Source organism: Typopeltis vanoorti, chromosome 21, assembly GCF_054136105.1.
Source record: "Typopeltis vanoorti isolate ZY-2024b chromosome 21, IOZ_Tvanoo_1.0, whole genome shotgun sequence".
Taxonomy (NCBI): domain Eukaryota; kingdom Metazoa; phylum Arthropoda; class Arachnida; order Uropygi; family Thelyphonidae; genus Typopeltis; species Typopeltis vanoorti.
This window is the reverse complement of record NC_143569.1, coordinates 44,265,426-44,287,047: the sequence shown is the minus strand read 5'-3', so window position 1 is coordinate 44,287,047 and position 21,622 is coordinate 44,265,426. Positions and strand designations below refer to the sequence as shown.

Here is a 21,622-nt window from a genome sequence, read left to right as displayed (position 1 = left end):
AGTAAATAGCCAAAGGGTAGGTTATGTGAATGGAACAAGTCAAGATGAACTTCACAATGTACAAAGCAGTGAGATAGTCGAAATGGAAAGATGAAAGAAATTATCTTGATCAAATAATGTCTGAAACAAAACCTGCTAGAAGGGAAAACATTCAATAGAAACATCTTTTGAAATTCTTACCAACTGTAAAAGTTGTTAAGAATTTCCATAAAAGCGATGAACATCCCACCAAAGATAAACAAACAGATTATAAGTTATTAAGTCTGGAGAAAAATGTCTTAATTATTTAAACTGTATTAAAAGTTGTCAAAGTTATTCTACAAGCGAACTTGATTAACTCGAATTAAAATATTAATGTTCGGCAGTTTTCGTGATGAGATTTTTAAAACCAGAAATAATTATTTGGTTATCGTTGCATTAATATTTTAGGCGCTCTGTTTCTCTTGTATTTGTGAAGACACCGTTATAAATTTGAAGATAAAGATATAAATAACTGCGAAAGCAAGATTAGGCAAGCATAATGAAGACTATAGCTTTAGAAGGCACAAATATGCTGTTGGTTTGGTATTAGTAACAAAGGCTGTAAAGTCAGTGTATTATGTCAGTTAACTTCTATACAATAGAAGTTAACTGACATAATACACTGACTTTACAGCCTTAGTTACTAATACCAAACCATTATCTGTTACAATAGCAAACTGCGGTTTGCTATTGTAACAGATAAGAAACCATCATCACTTTGCTTACCGGAGATCTGAACACACACACACACACACACACACACACACACACACACACACACACACACACACACACACACACACACACACACACACACACACACACACACACACACAGACTGGTTGCTATAATTTTCGAATCATATGACCAACTGTTAACTCACACAAGGTACCAATATACTAAAGAATACTACCAGTTTGACAGTAGAATGGCAAACAAATACTTTTACTATAAAATTATGTTTAATGTTTTATTTAAAATTTAAGAAATAAAATAAAAAATTATAAAATTATTAAAATTTAATTATGTATTTAAGTTTTTTTCTGATTTTCTAAAATTATTGAAAACACCTTTAAATATTTTATATGATTTTACTATAATTATTTTATCGCAGATTTCGAATGCATTGATATAAAATTATGTTGATGATTTGCACTTAAGTATTTCTGAGCTTCTATAACTCAGTCGGTATAGACGAAGTACTTTTTGTTGGAAAGACTGGTTTGATTCCTATCCAAAACGTAAGAACCTTTGTCTTTCGGCTACAGGTGAGTTAGCCGGTCCACACGGAAGTAGGGTTTTCTCACCCAGAAACTTGGGTTTTTCGTCCTTCAGAACAGGCAGACCGGCCCCGTGACACACACACTCGGATCTACAGTCATAAAATACTAAATTTCTCATTAGGAGGGCTCAATCCATCCTAAGGGATGGGGGAGGAAAGAGGGGAACCCTATACGAAATAAATGAATATACTATTTGTATTCTTGGGGTGACCTATCGAAGGAAACATTGTCACCTGTTTTTTGTCATACAAGAAGGATCTTAATTCACATTTTCTTAATCTTGATAATGAACAAATCACTGTCAGGGCTATTTTTTCTCGGAATGACGTTGCATCGCATCAATTACCTCTTCGCTTTCTAAAAACGACTCATCTTTTTCAGTCATAATACTTCTCATCCACCGATCTACTAACTGTGAACAATTTCCAAATTTACCCATCCTTAAAATACCGTTCTCGTATTTAATTCTAAGAACTTCCCTCAAAACTAATGCTTCCCTCACACAGGCTTCTCAATGATCCTCTCTCATTCACTCAGCTCAACCACTGATGGTCCATTTCAACTTGATAATCTTTCTACAGATATTTCCATAAGCGCTGTTTCCATGACGTCATTCTTCTGCTCTCCATTAAATCTTTTAAAATACGAGCAGCCACTTCCCAACATCCGTTCACGGTTGAGTTACAAATGCACCAAACCCTTATCCTCTTCCTGCTTCATTTTAACTCCTTTTCTATGGAACGGCCTTCCCCATAGGTTATTCCGCACACTACAACCTCCAGCTCATAGATTTGTATAGTTTCCTGCTCCCTTAATTGTTGCATACGCATGAAACCATTCATCGTGATGTGGTATTTATATAAAACTATTGATGACATTGTGGAAATTATTTGATTTATTGATTTAATAATAATCAATTAAATATTTATTACAAATGGATTACAATTACATTAAATCAATCCCTGATCGAATTTGTTTACTTGAAAACTATTTATGGGTTTATTTATTTTTACTTAAAATTTTAATTGTTTACCGACGTAAACTAAATAAAAACCAGATCGACGAAAGGACTGCCAGTGAAGTTTAAGAAGACGAATAGCCCTTTAAATGAATACTTTTTTCACAATATGACACTATTGTTAATAATAACAAAATAATAAAAAAAGAAACACAAAAACTGTATTATTTTGAACTTTCTGGAGTCTCGAATTTTGCATTGCTTGTTCGACACCGCAATGAGTTCCTAATCTTGCTTCCATTCTTCGTGATAGTTATAAGTTTTCTTTTTTTTTCTGGTATTATCCATGATGTAAACAAATTTAATTATTTTAAAAATATATAATTTTATTGACATAATTAACACACACTTTGTTGGTTATGGCTAATACGAAAAACACAAATTACCGCGTATTCGCATTATCCTTATTAGTACAATTGACTAGTAACTGGCACATGTGCACCTTATCTTTTTCATGCACATTGAACAATGGAAGTGGAATATGACTGCATACAACACGTATTGTATTAAATTATGAGTACGTGAATTGCAATTTTATCAGGAGTCGTCGTTACCTGATGTACTTTTGGAAATGTTATTAGAAAGCAAGCAGCCTTTGCATTGAATTCTACCACACATTTTTTTAACAAAGTGTATTCTTGATAATTGCTGCTTTAAGAGGAATATATGAATATATTCTTGGTGATCGACTAAAATTCGCGATCGACGTGATGCACCTCATTGCTATATACTATAGAGTTAACATTAATATTATTTCATATTTCATCTTCTCTCTGTTTTTTTTTTTAGAGAAAAGCCGTTTTGATTTTAATTCGTTTAAAACTGGACTTTCTCTTGAGTAATCTATCACAAAAATGCAACCTATATTTACATTTGGGAAGCATCTGCGCATCCTTTGTTGTCAAGGTGATACAGTTTATCCTTATCACCTTGACAACAAAAGTCGAACAATAAATTACGACATGTTACTAGTTCAATATATCATTCAAATGATAACTGTTTTAATGAAGATACTAATTGTTTCAGAAAAGGTTTTGTGTGTCATTGCTAGTACTGTATATGAATAATAACAACAGGAAGTCACTGTAAGATTAACAATTCGCTTCCGTTTTTAAAGCCATTTACAACATTTAGAGAATTCTGTAGACATCCAGTCGAGTTACCAGCGAGCACGGTGTAGTCCGTTAATACTGTCATTGTTATGCTAATCGTACGAAACAAGGGAAAAATACTGAAATAGATAAACAAAATAAATGCAAAGAACGTTGTTACAAGTCTGAAAATACGATGCAAATGAGTTTGGAAATATTGACAAATAGCACGCATTGAACATCTCGGATTTAAGGTAGAATAGTTCTAAGCGTTCAACGTAGACTATAAAACCAAATATTCATGGTTTTCCGCTTTATCAGCGACGTATGAAGCTTCCTGTTTACAATAAGCCTCCTCTTATTACAGGCGCTGCATTCTTTAGCAGAAAATACATCAATTGTAGCAAATTTTTTTCGGGAGGAGCAAATTGAATGAACTTCGTTTTTCAACGAATAGAAACTGGTTATAAAGCTTGAGAATCTATTCAGGATAAATGCAGAGACGTTTTCTAGAATTTTGTGGTAAAACCAGACTTGATTCTCCTATTCGGAAATGGAGCTCTACAACAAACGCTAAAAGGAAACAAAGACTGCACGAGTTGCTCGGATTAGTTAACCTTTCTCTTGCAATTTCCTGTCACAGGTCAATAAAAGTATTAGATAAGTTGCCGTCGCGATGCCACGTGTGTAATTTAAGGCAAAAATTAGCGTCATTGTCTTCACGGCGAACTCACTTTTCAGAAAGGCGTTATCAGTTGCTTTACTACAAAGTAATTACACGTTAAGAATTTGCGACTTTATTTTATATTAAAATATAGAAACATCTTAGATCATAGAGGGTCCAGTTTAGTTTTCTCGGCTTTCCAACACATCCTGACATATATATATATAAATCTATTGTAACATTCTCTCTTTCTCTCATGCTAACTTTCGTCAGAAGAGAAAAGTTCATCAGGCTTAAGGTTAACACCTTTAGATTACGAAACTCTTGACAGCCAGTTTTTCCCCAGGCTGTCTGTTAGCTTACATAAGGATCGTATCAGGTTATTTGTTAGCCTACAAAAGAGTAATATAGGATTTCTTTGTTAACCTGCAAAGGAAGTATTAGGCTGTTAGCCTACAAAAGGATCGTATCAGGCTAATTATTGCTAGCTGGTACTATCTTTCTCTCTTCAGACTGTTTGGTATCCTATGGAAGAGAATCACGCGAAGAGTTACGATAAAACAGCATTCGTACTTGAACAAAAGTAAACCAAATATCGATTAACTATGGAAAAGAATGAGACCATCTTATCTTCCGTGTTTTAGAGCTTTAAATCAATTCACTAGAATTTGTTTTTCAATAAAATATTATTTTGTGCTCACAGAAAAGAGAACTGTGCATTACTTTGACCTATTAGGCTTCACAAGGGTTTTCAGATTTGGTTGTAAATCTGCTAAAATTTAGCTTCTCCTGAAACTTAACCTCTCGTAAAAAAAGAGGAGGCCATTCTTAGCTAATTTGGGCCGTCTATCGCTACAACGAGATGCCGCACAACTGCACAGTGAAAACCAACAGCTCATTACTCTAAAGCGAAATTGTGTCTTGCTTCAAAAGAAGGTTCTCGCATCCTGATAGCCGACTTGATGAGTATCCGAACTAGCTAGAGAGCAGGTAGTCTTCCTCTTGAGGGATACAGATCTCAATCAGTAATAAGAGAGTGTATCTATTGAGCAAAGAGATCTGCAAGTTCGAATTTTAATGCATGCCTACAAGAGTTTTATTTGGAGTTTTCAGTTACTGTTGAGTTAATCAGTCACGAGCAAACGCTGTGAAAAGGATTCTGTTCTACTTTAGGCAAGTATTTACATCTGCGGAAAACGAAATCGTGTCAGTAAAGAAAACACACGTCATTTGCTGTTTATTGACTGAACTCAATCCACTTGCAAAGTAAACAAAAAGTTTCAAATTACATAAATAGCATCGCAAGCTACTTTTTTCTACGGTATGATGTGGCTGGAAAACTTATTGTGTTTGATCCAACTTTAGCTCATCTACTTTACTCCATGTACCATAAGTTTACAACTTTTTGTGGTGGATTCACATAAAAAAAGCATAAAGAGTTGAAGGCTTCGTATTTTTTTAATTATTTTACTGACCTTATTTGTAATAATCGCTAAACCAAATACGGCTGGGAGAAATGTCAGTTTATTATTTCTACTAATTTGTATGTTCTGTTGTCGATGTCAGCCTGTTGCAAAATAAAAAATCGGAAATACTAAAATTAAAGAACTAAAATATTCTGGCAAACATTAAGTTATAGAAAGCGTATTATTATAACCAGATTAAAATTTTTTCTGAGAGGTTATTGAGAATGTGACCTTCAGCATTTGAGTTGCCTTGGTTTGCCCAACTTAAAAGGCACGAATTCAGCCTACAAGCCATATACACTGCTCGGAAAGAAGTTAACGGACATCCTCCATGGGCAAGGTGCATCGTGCCATGAACCGAGTCACGTGTTTGTAGTAGGTATAAAATGCAGGAATATGATACTCTCAAGTCAGTACAACTGCGTCTGGGTGAAAGGAACTGATGGAATTTGAAAGAAAGAGTTAGTGCGTTTTGGTTTTACGGGCTTGACAGTCATTTCATTGTTCAGAGATCAGACTTTTTGAATCTACAATAATAATAATAATACATAAATGATATCCTTTATATCAATAAAAAACGAAATTTTTAAAAATCGAAAAACAGCTAAACATGTTTCAAAAACTATCTCAAAAATATGTCACTCTTCATGGATTTCTTCTTATTACACTACGTTCATTTGCACATTAGCCGCTAGGTGGCTCTCTGGTTAAGAACCGAAATGTCTTGAGCAATATCAACCGCTACGAAGAGACGTGACTGGTTTTAGCAATATTTTACTTATTCCACAAATCGTTTACTTAATGACCAAAAAAAAACTTCAGCTTTTCTAGTTTCTGCAATAACTTAGGATATGACAAAAAATCCAAATCGCATGCATATACAGAGTTTTTAAATTTTTTTGGAAATCTTGCATCGTCAGGTGGTTTCCCCTTCTGCTAGAGTCCTCGGAAAATATAAGAAATAAAGTGCTTGTAATGAAACTCTTAGATTTATGATTTGTCATGTTCCCGAGTAAAGTGAAAGCTGTTCTGAATCAAAGTTTTCTCATCAATAACGAGAATGAATAGGTCACATGATAAGATTTGATATTACGTAAGACTACTGTAGCAGAAAAATATTGTAACTGAAATTGTAGAGCAAATCGAGTTATAAGATAAATAAACAAACACGTGAATGAAATATGGAGTGCAGTAGATGCCCGTGGTTCCTAACGTAGATGTCAAACTCTTTTATTGAAATCTGAATTTATCTAGTGGAGTTTTACTAACTCAGAACAACTTTAGATTAACTCGAATAAACGACTCGACAAACGTAATTCGAAAGAACACTAAGTAAATTCCCATATACGCCAAATTAGTTCTCAGTCAGTGGAAAGAAATGTTTGCGAACTCAAATTTATGTTTCGGTTTTCAATAAGTACGGAACGCCTCTGTGGTCGAGTGGTTGTTACCGCTTGCCGCTGATATGAGAAAAAGAGAATTAGTTAGCGGGTCTTACAAACAGTTGAAAGGGTTTCCTTAGACAAACCGGCCGATGAACTCACTTAGTTAACAGATACAATCCTTAGGCCTCATAGACGTAGTTGCTTTGGCCATCATTTTAACCCCAATTAAAACCAGACAAACGGATCTCAGTTCAAATCCGAAATGCGAGCATCTCGTATTTGTGTGACCCAAATTAAATAACCCGAAATATTTTTCACACAGTGGAACTAAATCGTTTCATAAATATACAGACAACGTCGGAAGTGCATTTTAATGATGAGTTAGATAAGTCAGGCACTTCGAAATTAAGTCTTTCGACCATTTTTCAACCCATGCTGTGATAGCCAGTTTTTTTTTTTTTTTTTTTTTTTTTTTTGTTAACCATCTTCTAGCATTTGTACAGGCCAAAGAAAAGTGGAGAAATAATGGAAGCAATTTCAGATCCCCTAGGGTGTTTTGAAATGTCTATAGAAATCAGAAAGAGAACATCACTGTGATAATTGGATGTAAGTGAAGAGAGAGAGAGAGAGAGAGAGAAAGCATTATTGATAACCGACAACCTTCTGTTGTGATAGTATAGTGCTAACTGTCAAGCGTGGTGTTTTTAGAACACTAAGAAGACGCTAATTTTTATACTAAACTTATTCCATTTCGTGATTTCAAGTCCCATTCTTAATTAAATAATTCAACTAAACACTTGTCAACTAAGTGGATAAAGCAGCATCATTCGATGTATTTCTTATAAATCATTCGCTCAAACATTACTGCAAGTATTCGACTAATTCAAATCCGATTCTTATATTTAGAAGAGGAAATCTAAAATAAATGTTTAGTTTAGATGATGAATTCTAGTATATGCTATTTAATTACATTTTCCAAAATGCCCGTATTTATAACAGTAAGTAGGTTGAGCTAAGGAACATCTAAAGAAGTCGTCCATAAAGTAACCGATAGTGACGTAGTTAACACAACTTTCATCATGAGTTGCCCTGGTATTGTACTGTTAGAAATGACAGAAATTCTAAAGAACAGTTGCAGTAGTTACATATAAAAGATGAGTAGTTTGGATTTTGTTATCATTATTTTATTTATTTATTTATTTATTATTATATATGAGCTCACACCTTATGAGCCTTGTATGTTAACTTGTTATTGATGCTTAAATCAGATCTCGCTCTCCTGAACACTGTTTGGAAATGTTGGTTCTCGTCAGCGTTGGAAACGTTCTTAATTTTTTTTTCTATAGATTGCTATAAAATATAACTGTATCTATAATACACTCCATTTTAATGTATTATTTATGCCAAAATAAATCTTTTCGGCTCTATACTTTAGTAAATTACATTTCGATTATTGATTTGCATTGAACTTTATTTTAAATGTGAGTTTTATATTTTCAAATGAAAATGCATGTCATTTATCTGCCAAGTGCGCTATTTATATTCATATGTTACTGATAAAAGAAAAACAAGTCTGTGTAAAATATAAACCGACAATTTCAATAGATGACTTTAAAAAAATTAGTCGTTGGAGAGCATGTAGTTTTTTATCTACTATTAGAGTTCTTGGAATTAGCATGAAAAGAACTTCACTTACCAGTCTGCTAACCCTAAACAATTAACACAGAAATCAAACTTTATTTTGATTTCTGTGTTATATCAGCTAAACTGCTACTTGGAAAAAAAAAAAAAAAAAAACATGCATCACGAGTTATGAAAAAAAAAACGAAATGATTCATTGTAGCCGAGCCTTGTAATGCGTTAATGCGTTTCTTGTTATCAAGAAGTGTCTGAATGAATATTCGTCTTCGCAACGAGCAAATTTAAAAAGAGACCTGCTTTAACTCACACCTAGACTGGGGGGACTGAAGGAAGGAAGAATGGGAATGGTTGGGGTAGGGGGGGGGGAAGAGAACTCTTTTAACTAATTTGAATTGCAAGTTTCGGCAGAGAAATTTTGTATAACGGGGCTACAGTTGATTAACAGGAGTAGTTGGCGGTTGCAAAAGAGTCTTTGAGATTAATGATAAAACTACGTTAGACATCACCTCGAACACGGCCGCTTACACGGAGCGGGCACGTGCTTGTTTCAGACGCATTACCGCTAACAGCCTCCAACTCGTTACTTACAGTAAATGTCCGCAGCTTAAGTTAGCGGATCTGTCATGTAATGCGTGACAACTACCGTCACATAGATCTCATAAGTCTTGCATCTGTAGTTTATCTTAACGACTCCAACAATAAACAATATTCAAGATGGGGAGGTTTAAATTGTACGCACATAAAGTAACATGCGTTTGGCTATTAAACACAAATATGCAGTTCTGGTTAGTAAAGTGAAACACGGAGCTGCCACACTACTAGCAGCCCCGTGTTTCCTTCCGTTGCGTACTCAGAAACGAATGCAATAAATTGTAACTCTCGTGGTATGAAAGCATGTATTAAAGCTGTTGTTAAAAGTATGACAGGAGATGTATATTTGAAGAGGAGAGTCTAGTACTATGGTGATCATTAAGTAGGACTTCTACTTTCCAATTTATTGCAATCAGCTAGATGTTAGCTCGGATTAGTGAGATCTGCCATTTAGTTCGTGGTGTTTATTTATAAATAGCAACAGTGAATTTTGTGTTTAATCTGTATATTAAATACAAAACTAACTGTTGTAATAGTTTAATAGTTTACAAGATAAATCTAATAATTCATTTTTACATATATTTTCTCCAGATAAAATATTTTAAATCAAAAAAATAAAGTTATGCATAATTACCTTTGTTCGATATTATAATTAGATTTTATTATATTTTTCATAAAAAATAATAATGTAATTTATATTTTACTGAAATATTTAAATTTTTATTTTTTAATTTAAAAAATTTTGCCTTAAATTCTAATAAAACTTATACAAAGCTTTAAGTTTTTTATATCATATTATTACAATTAATCTGATTCAGAAGTTTCATTTATCGAAGATTAAGTATCAGATCGAAGTTAAAATGAGCGATTTTATGTTTGCAATAATGTGAATTAACTTAAATAATGTGAATTAACTTATTTTTCGTTTGTTTACGGAATTGGTTCCTTTTTTTAATCAAAGTAGACCAACTAACCAACGAAAAGAGGAAATTAATAACATCTTTGTGACTAATTGAAAGTTCACGTCAAATTCAGTTGGCCGGTAACTAAAGTAGCTACTCATAAAAATTTATAGGAACCTCTTTGCTGATATAATTTTCGCTCGTTAGACTCGCTGCTTCGTTTTTCTAATAAAAATCGTAATCTCTGATATACAAAACAGTATACTAAAATTTCAATAATAAGAAAGAAAAAACTGGTTAGGGTTAAGAAAAACAATAAAGGAAGAATGTTGGATTTATAAGAGAAAAGCTTCCCAGCTACAATCTGGATTTTGTTTTTACTTTAAAGTTAAAGGTATAAGTACGTGTTGAGATATGTTGTTGAGTTAAGTAGAGCAGTTGACTAAACAATCGATTTAACAGACTATACGAAATGTCACGAACAACTGAATTTCTTGTATTATCTTCTGAATACGCAATGAGGATATGCAAACAGAAACTTTAGTTGCTGAAAAGCAAAAGAAGCAAGTGTATTGCAAACAGCTGTAGCCGAAGCTTTCGAGACAGGAGTGATCAAGTAAGATGGAAAAGAGGCAGCTGGTTGGAGAATGAAGAAGTTGGTAGAGGAATTCAAGCATTAGCATGAGGTGATAACGAAATGAGAAACAAATAACTTCTTTCAGAGCGTTTTTTTTTTAATCTGGAAAATCTATCTTAATATGTATCAATTATCTTAAATTAATGTGTGCCAGATGAGTTGTTTTTTTTACACTAACTCTTAATCAGAAATTTTTTTCAACCGTAGTTAGTGGATGTCATGAATATGATTCTTCAATTTACATCATTCTAAAAGTCGTTTCTTTCCATATGTGATAGTTATAAATTATAGGTACATAACTATAAAACATAAATAAAAATAAAAACTACAACAAACTTATATGAATAAGTACATGTTATAAATTAAAAATTAATTCATTTTCATTTTATTTTTAGCAGTATAAATTTTTATTCGTCAACATTTTACATATGAGTAATTGGGAACTGTGTGATTTACCCAACTAATCATAGCTAACACAACTGCCCCCCCCCCCCAGAGGGCGAGCTTAATTGCTCACAAACTCCCTCTCCCAAATAACTCTCATTCAAACAAAGGGGAATATGAAAAGCACTTGTGCTTCACCCATCCTGACAGTAGCGTTAATAGTTAATGGTGTGATTTAATTTGTATTTGAAAATTTGAAAAAAAAAACAAAAGTATATTCGTATTTATATTCATATATGCCTATTAAAATTTGAATCCATGTTGTTCGTGTGTTATTAAAATCTTAATCAACAAATAACTAGAATTCTATCGGAAATTATTTTAATCAGTACAAAAAGAAGAATTACTGCAATAAGATTTTTATATTTCCTTTTATAAGTATTCCTTTTATTTGCGAATGTTAACCGCTTTCCATTTTATTCTTTTGTGTGTGTGTGGGGGGGGGGGACTGAACTGAACTGAACTACTCGAAGAATTTCGTGCCGGAGGCTATAATCTTTTCAGATTTTTGTTACGATCCATTTTTGGCATGAAATTCGTCGAAGCATAAAATGCATCAACGACAACTTCTTGAAACGGCTGAAGTGTTTAAACTCCTATGATATCTCTTCAACGTTAAAATACAGTATGTTAAATTTATTTCCAAATGATTTTACGAAGGTTTGAAGAAACAAATCAGAGGAACGGTTTTCTGTAGGGATACTAGTGTTAAACTAACAACCACCAGCGGAAAAGTGACTGGAATGGAAACGCTTTGATTTTCCAGTCTGTTATTTTTTTCAATATCAACCCTGCTCACGAGAGATTTCAGAATGTGTAGCACATCAGTCCTGTGTGTGTGTGTGTGGTCAAGAAAAGAGAGGAAACCTAATGATATGCTCTTCAAACAACGGAAGTTGTTGGCCTTCGAGAACTGTGAGAGGAAAGCAGTTGCAGAGCATAGAGGTAGATGAAATGAACCAGGAAGATCGGAAGTTACTTTAGTGTGTTTGGAGCTGGATAATAATTGAATGTTGTAGCTGTTCATGTGTTTATGGGCTGGGAGGAAGGGGAGGAATGGTGGAAGCAGTTTGTCGGAATATCATCCATCAAAATATGGATTCATGGACGATAATGCATAAGGTAGAAACATTACATCTCAGGCAGTGGAGCGAGTCTATGAGAGTGCGGGGGGGTCACCCCACCCAATATTATGAGGTATAACGGATATAGGATTATTACAATATTAAGAGTTGTAAAGGTCAGATGTAATATCGTGATCGGAAAATGACATTATTTTGGGGGATGGGGGGGAAGGCTATGTTATGTGATGTGTTTATAGAGAGGTCAGAGGTGTAAGTCACTCCGTGACTGACAAAGGCAAAGAGGTGAAGTGACCTTTCTCGTTCAGATACAAGGGGAGTTACTTCTTGTGTGATCTTCCTTGAGTGAAATAAGACGAGACTGTGTTATGATGACGTTAAAGTTGACGAGATTGTTTTCACTCCATTGAAATAACGAGATCACTGTAGGTATTGATTAATGAATAAAGCGTTGCTTGTCATATTCAAGCAAAGCAAAGTTTGTCAAATGAAAAAGAGAAATTCAGAATAAAGTCGTAGGCAAAACAGAGCATAGCAAAAGTGCAGAACCCTGGATACTCCGGTACTAGTAAAGGAAATCTGAAGAAGTAAGCCATAACGCGTAGAAAAAATGACGGATAGCACATCATGGATAGAGTGGTAATTTGCCAAGTTTGGCCTTTCTGCTAAAAGCAACCACACAGGTTACCCAAACATTTTGGGTAGTTGTGCCCATTGAAGTGCGATGTTGGCTGTTGTGTATCGAGAGTGATGGAATCGACTTTGGTGATCAATAATGAAATAGGGGACTTCGAGATAGTTACAAATTTAAACGGTGATTACTTTCTCCATTTAAAACAATGGAGAAAGTCGTTAGCAGTAGTCCTTTTCATTTTCAGGTAGAACTAAGATGAGTGATGGAATGGTGTTTTGATGACTGTCTTTTATCTCCTTTCTTTGGGATTGGTTGACTTTTGGCTTCTTACACTCTCTACAATACCATTGTGATGCAGTTCATTGGAAACAACAATCGCAAATAGTTTCTGCATTTCGACAAAGGATCATCAGTGAGAGCTGGTTCTATGTGACCAAATGTCTTAACCAGGTACAACGAATCCATGACTCTCAACTACCTTACTTACCAAGTTTGGTCTGCTGATATTTTTCCCTCTTCTCCTTGCTTAAACACTGAAAAGGTAAACGATTGGAATACGGTGAATATGCAAGTGACTTGAGCATTGCCGTAGGCCTAACAATAATGCGCTGAACAATACTTTGCCGTAATATCTGCTTTTCCCTGCTTACACACAGGAAGATTGTACTTTGTAAAAGATAACTTGACAAATGAACATAATCCGATTTCACAGAACCTTGATGAAGCTATTTGCATCATTTAGATGCAATATCAACGGTAAGAACATGTTTGCTGATCCACATCCTTAGTTTACATAAAGATTTCATATCTTTCTTACTCAAAAAATAATCGAACAAATTCATATTTTATGCTAATACAGCGCACATTGATATGCACGAACAGTTCATTACAATCATGAATCCTTTGTTTAACAATATCTGAAATTCTCTTTGTGTAGCGGCTGTTAAGCCATTAAATTGAATACCTTTTATTACACCTGACATTATAAAATCAAACTCTTTTCTCATATATTTTATATTTAAATCCCTAGTGAAGAAAGAAATGAAATGCAAACGTCAAATCTTCTGTGATATCTAAAATATACCCTGATTTAATAAATAAATCCAAACTTAACGCAGTCATGCTAGGCACAGTTTTTCTAGTTAAAATGACAATTGGGAAATATCAATGCATGCCTTAAAAGTTCATTCACTCCTTCTCTTGTATACTTAACTGATTTTTATTAGCAAGAAAAAAAGCTTGCTAAATTCGTTTTTATTACGCTATAATCCCCTAAGGCATCTTACGATAACAGCCAAACCAGATATGACGGTCACGCACACACACACAAACTCACAAATTAAATATCAACGTTCTCTTATTGTACTTCTAAATAAATTAAACTATGTATTAAGTTATACTATTAAAGTAATCAAATAAAAACGAACCGATTTACAAACTCGAACCGCATCGCAAAAATGAATAATTGAAGAGAGTAATTTGTGAAATAGTAACTAAAACATTAGAAATCACTACACTTGATATGCAGTTTTACCAGACTACTTGGCTGCAATTATTTATCTTTACACTTTTAAAGTTCTTCATGTATGTTTTTTTCCAGAAACAAACTGATTTCTGTCAAATCAGAGCGATCATCACTAAATTTTGTTTATCCCCATGGGGATTTTAATCTACGCAACAAAAAAATGACATTTTGTTATTATCTCTAGTTACAGCCATCATTTCAGGTATCGATCAATTTGATGAATCCTATCCTTATAGTCCTTATAAGGACTGGCTTAAAGGAACGAAGCAAGAATGCTTTTCATCTTCCCCGTTATCTGTAAAGGACAGTGTAGGAATAAGGTGTTATTGAGCTATTAAAGCTCTGATCATGGCAGGAGGGTAAGAGCAATAGCCGAACCTCAGTTGGAACTTCATTGACTACAGCATTGCCATCCATTACCCTCCAAGGGTTCCTATACGTTCTTTGTTTCTTTGATATAAAAATATTTTAAATTTAATAAAATGGTGTATCAATAAATTTTAAATAAACTTAGCTCACTTTATTAAAAATGATTTTAATAAATAATTATTAGTTACCGTTAATTATTTTATTTTGTAATTTATTATATATCGTCATCATCATCATCAAGTTCCTGATATTTACCCTCAAGGGGTGTACAGGATATGATAGTACTACATGAAAAACTTATATCATTACTAACTTCCTATCTATAATTTTCCTCCAAATCAATCTGTTACATGTCAAGACTCCAAGATTATCAGATCTCATATTTCTATCTTTTAAGGCACTTTTTACTATATCAATCCACCTATACCTTGGTCTTCTTCTGGGTCTTTTTCGTGCCAACCTGGCAAAGAACATTTGTTTTGCTAATCTTTCCTATCCCATTCTGTTTAGTTGACCATACTACCTCAGATTAGTTCTGCTAACACATTCCTGGATGCTGAAAATTTCAAGTTCTTTCTTAATATCCTCGTTTTTAATATGATATTGCCATTGATCCCAAATTGATTCCATCTGTTCAATCCCCTAATCTTTCTCAGGACTCTCATGTCTGTGGTCTCTAGTCTTTGGTCAAGTGTTTTATTTGTAACCCAGTTCTCAGATCCATAAGTTAAAATTGGTTCGAACACTGTCTTATATACAGCTAATTTAGTGTTTTGACTAATTTCACTCTTATTCCATATCAATTTATTCAGTTGAATTCCGACCATACAAGCTTTATTGATTCTGTTGTCTATTTCCATATTTAATTTTCACTTAAAATCGTCCCTAACTAGTTGAAATGTTTTACTTGTTCTATAAGTTCTCCATTCACAATGCAGTTGATATTTTCAATGGTTTTGCCTATTTTCATTGTCTTGGACTTCTTATTGCTGACCTTCATACCAAATCTATTACAACAGTTATTCAGTTTAGTAAAGTAATCTTGCAGACTTGTACTGGATTTATTTAGATGTATAACATCATCCGCATAAAGTATAAAGAGCTGAGATTAACATCTCCAATTTTGATATACCACACAGTAATACCACTTTTCTTACTAACCTGATCCATATAGATAATGAATAACAGAGGGGATAATGTACATTCTTGTATGACACCAGATTTAACATTAAACCATCTTCCTGTACTTTCTTCAATTCTAACTGCTGACTTAAAACTCAAATGAAGACTAAATATTTCTTGATATAATGTATATAATGTCTCATTGACACTATATAACTGTAGTGTTGTGAATAGCTTCTCTATTGGCACCTTGTCATATGCCTTTTCTAGATCTACAAAACTTAAATACAGATCTTTGTTATATTCCCATGCTTTCTCAACTATTTGTCGTAAAGTGAAAATCTGATCCTTACAGCCTCTATTTGGCCTGAATGCAGCTTGTTCTTCACCAACCTTCTCAACTATTTCTCAAGTATATTTGCATAAATCTTACGAGGAACGATTAGTAGGGAAATACCTCTGTAATTCTCACATTCAGTTTTATTTCCCTTTTTATATATGGGTACTATGAGAGCTTTACTCCGATCATCAGAATTCATCCCTCTGTCCAGGCCTTCTGAACTATGCAGTGCAGCCGCTGTAAGACTTTTATACTTCCAACTTGAGCATTTCTGGTCGAATGTCATCTACTCTAGCTGCCTTTCCATATTTTAGGCTTTGGATAGTTTTTTTCTACTTCACGTATGGATATGTATTCCTGATTGCATGCCTGTTGAGTGTTTTTTATTACTGTGCTGTCACTGATTGTGTCGTTTAGCAATTTTTCAAAGTAATTACTCCATGCATCAAAGATATCTTTTTCACCAGTTTTCCTGTCACCTTTATCATCTCTAATTCCTTTTACAGCGCTCTTTCCTCCATTCCTAAGCTTCAAGAACCTCCAGAATATTTTGCCACCTTCTTGATATTTATTTTCTATGTTCTTGCCAAAGTCCTCCCATGACTTTTGTTTAGCTAGTTTTACAACAGTGTTTAGCTTTCTTACATTTCACTCTGTATTCTCTAAGAACAAAAGCTGACTTATTTGCCAGGAACCTTTCCTTCACTACCTTTTTAACTTCCTGTGTCCACCATGGAGTTCTGATTTTTCTATTATAGTTGAGGTTGTCTACTAGGATAGAAAAATCAGAACTCCATGATATTGAGTCAGCCAGGGAAGCATGACTCAATCAATATTTTCCTCGGGCTTGCCATTGACTCTCCAAGGTTTGGTTCCTGTTATCAAACTCTTTCATTTTTTCTTGATAATGTTTGTGTATTTTAGTCTACAAATTTACTACAAATTTGTAATAAATTATAATTATTAATTCAAATTTCAAATTCAAATGAATAACGATTTATCTGTAGAACTATCAAAAAAGAAAGAGTGCTGCATGGCTATCATTCAACAGACTAAAAGAAACACTTACTGATCCAAATCTTGACATCTCTGCGAAGGCAAAACTATTTAATAGTGACATTCTTCCATCACTTACATATGGATGAGAAACATGGAACACGACAAGATAAGAAGAAGAGACTCTCAGAATTATTCAGTGTGCAACAGAACGTGGGATTTGTAACATCAGCGAAATGGAAGATTTTGCTGATGTTAAAAGCACGTTAAAAACATGTTAAAAACACGGAACTAAGAAAGAGATCAGGCATAAAAGATGTGGTAAATGCAGTAGCGAAAGCAAGATGAGATGGGCAGGTCACATAGCCAGACTCAGGGATAACAGATGGGCATATAGAATATTCAACTGCAACCAAGAATAAAGAGAAAAGCAGGAAGACCACTTACAAGATGGGAGGATCGACTAATGAAATCTATGGGTATAACATGTAAGAGAAAGACTCAAGATCGAGGTCCTTGGAGGCATCTTTGTGACCTGCACTCATGGAGAAATCCTGAGTGAAACACAGGTCCATCAAGGTAATTCAAATTTATTATAAATTTGAAATAATAATTATAATTTATCAATTATAATATGGTGAGCATTTTCATGCTAATCAATAGATTCAGCTGTAGTCGGTAGTTTTTTAATGAAAGCTCGCTTATAAGTTTGGAATTTTCCAACCGAATTTTCTAATTCTTCTTACCTGTTGTGCCATACATGATAAGTTTCCGAACTTTCGTGAATAGTATGCACATATAAAGCATTATTGCAATATATTTTATTATTTCATCAACAGGCATTTTTTCCTTAACGCCAGTCTATATCTAATGGAGAGTTTTTTTTTCTATGTTGTGCCCATACACGAGAGGATGGTTGTTCAACATATACAGTACTAACGTACTATAGGTTGAACAACCACCCTCTCGTGTATGGGCACAACATAGAAAAAAAAAACTCTCCATTAGATATAGACTAACTGGCGTAAAGGAAAAAATGGTCTGTTGATGAAATAATAAAATATGTTTCAATAATGCTTTATATGCATACCATCCACAAAAGTTTGGAAACTTATCATGCGTGGTGTTTGTCCACAATATTTTATTTTGTCGTTTCCGTTCCTTTTTTGTCACTAAAAGAGTTCAATCCCTATTTGTTTACATAGCTTGGTTATTTCTCATCCTATTAAGTTTATTTATTCTTTTCTGATATTCGTTTACTGATAGAGGTCAAATGCATTGTTCGCTAACGGAGCAGATATCCATTCAAATCGAGGACTTAAGGATAACATGAATGGAAAGAAACATTGGTATACACTTTCTGTAAACTAAATAAGCGAAATAGGATGTCCATAACCCATGAAAATTAGTAAATTATAAATACTCATACAGACAGGTCCTACATGGCTAAAATTCTTAAACCAAGTACAACACATCCATGGTTCTCAACTGCTTACTTACCAATTTGGGTCTCGAGTAAAAAAAATCCTGAAGTGGAAACGACTTCAGTGTGTTGGTTATGGAAGTGAATTCCATACTACTTCAGGCATATAAAAGATGCGCTGAATAGCATCAATATTGCTGGAATCTCTGTTTATGCACAAGAAGATTGTAAATAGAATATAACTTGAACGCTGAATAGAAACAGGTTTCATATAACCTTGTATTAAGCTATTTGCTTCATTTAGGTGTAAATCTCAACAGAAAAACATGCTTACTGATCAACGTCCTATCTCTTAGTTCACATAATGGTTCCATATTCTAATTCAAAAAATAGTTATGCTAATACAGCGCATACATGAACAATTCGTTAATTAGGGTTAATTAACGAATTAGGGTTACCAACAATTAGGGTTACCAAGTAATTTTATAAACTTGGTTATTTTTACTCCTAATTCCAAATAAGCAATGTGAAATAATGTGAAAATTTCTCTTGACCTGGTGTTGCACCACTTTTAGACTTGAACTACGTTCAGGCGCAAACTTAACTGTTTGCTTACTTGGAATTAGGAGTAAAAATAACCAAGTTTATAAAATTACTTGGTAACCCTAATATACATTATTCTCAACAAAAAAAAACTTATTTACCTCTATATCTCCTCCAAAGATTATTCAAAATAAAAACACCTTGTAGCAATTTGTATAGGTAAAATTGATAAGGCTCTACATTACGAAAACCTTTGTATGCATTATATCTTTGGCCCGACTTAGGGGCAATCCGGACCTAAAAAGTCCTTTTTAGAACTTCCAGGGTAACAAATGGCAATGCTGTAGCCAATGAAGTTTTAACTGAGACTCGGCTATTGCCGTTACCCAGCCATGACTAGAGCTTTTTAGCTCAATAACACTCCATCCACACAGATTTATTTCATTCAGATGACGGGATAAAGAGTCAAGGACTCAGTCCATCGCCCAGTTCTTTTAAGAACTTAAGAACCTTTGTATGGGACTTGGAATGAAGCATAATTGACTGTGAGATGCGGTGATGATTAATACCCTTGGAGGGTAATGGATGGCAATGCTGTAGCCAATGAAGTTCTAACTGAGGCTTAGCTATTGCTGCAACCCTTCGACAGAGCGCCGCATTGTCAAGTCAAAAGAAATCATCTTGGACCCTTTTCACATGAATAACAATCTTAGCTATAATTTGGCTGACTCTTTCAACTCTACTATTAGATACTGGAGATCGCGTGATTCCACACACGCACAGGTGTACAACAATAGAACTTTAACTCGGACTGTAGTTCAAGCTCATAATAACTGTAATTTACAGTCGAATATTATGGCTTTATAATTGTATAGCTTTAGAGTGTATCAATGTTAATTTCGTGTCTTTTAATATCTTTCTATGTTCTTATCGCCTGATGAAGTCATTCTTGACGAAACATGTTGCGTTTTTACAAATAAATGTCATTGTGATAGTACTAATCATCATGTATATATATATATATATATATATATATATATATATATATATATATATATATATATATATATATATATATATAATATATATATATATATATATATATATATATATATATATATATATATATATATATTATATATATATATATATATATATATATATATATATATATATATATATATATATATATATATATAATATAAATATAAATAAATAAATAAATAAATATATATATATATATATATATATATATATATATATATATATATATATATATATATATATATTTATTTATTTATTTATATATTTTTATATTATATTTATATTATATTTTTTTCCTCATGGGGCTTGCGACTTGCAGGCACGAGCATGGCTAACCCGGGGTCCCAGAGCTAAGTATGATCTATTTCAAAGCTTTTGGTCATACTTTTCTCTAACTCTTCCACTTCCTGCTTCTATCCTCATACTAACATTCTCCCTGAAGCTATTAGAGTACTCGAGGGCTAGGGATGTTTCCTCCTCTTTCAACTAACTACTAATAGTTATAGTAGTGGGCAGCAGCGCTACTTGTATTAACCTCCTGTAGCATACATGTTACAATACTGCAATGTGGAAGGCAAGGGGAAACCACCACATTACATTCCCAAGTAAAAGCAGGAATGAAAGTCAAAAATGAAATCAAGATTGGCGATGGAGCCTTGATTGAAGGAGTCATGCCCGGCAGGAGAAGTAACCGGGCTTCTCAGGTCGACAGCCAACGAAATCCTGGTACTTATTCAAAAATCAAGACAAGAAATAGCTGAATATTGGAACATGGAATGCAAGAAACACTGCTAGAACCAGTTAAAATAGAAAATATGAAAAAAGAAATGGAAAGACTTGAAATAGACATTCTGGGCATTAGCGAGACGAGATGGGAGGGACATGGTGATTTCTGGAGTGGAGAATTTCGGATAATATATTCAGGACGAACGAAGGGTGAGTCAGGTGTTGCAATAATGCTTCATGAGAAAGTTGGAAAGTTAATCACTACAATAATTAACTATAGTGACAGAATCATGGCGAAAAGCATTCAAAATGAACCAGTAAACCTCAATATTATAATGGTCTATAAAATAAATAAAATATAATATTTATTTTATTTCTCCTATTTCTTCATCACAACATAGCGATGAAGAAATAGGAGAAATTTATGAACAAATAGAAGAAATCTGGAGCAGCTTTAAAGATAGAGACAATACAATAATAATGGGAGATTTGAATGCTATAGTGGGAGAAGAGAGCAATGATAATGTTTCAGGAAGATTTGGTCTTGGGCGTAGGAATGAAAGAGGAAAGCAATTAATAGAATTTTGTACACAAAAACAGTTAGTTATAGCAAATACACTATTTCAAGTTCCAAAAAGAAGGAGATACACATGGAAAGCGCCTGGGGATTCAAAT

The 21,622-nt window shown here is 33.7% G+C and overlaps 1 protein-coding gene across 1 annotated transcript in view; it reads left to right on the top strand.

Annotated features, from left to right (window-relative positions):
* Positions 1-21,622, top strand: part of LOC150094811 (cell adhesion molecule Dscam1-like) — a gene marked incomplete at its 5' end in the record, with an annotated part of 713,296 nt that overhangs the window by 384,859 nt on the left and 306,815 nt on the right. The window lies entirely within an intron of this gene.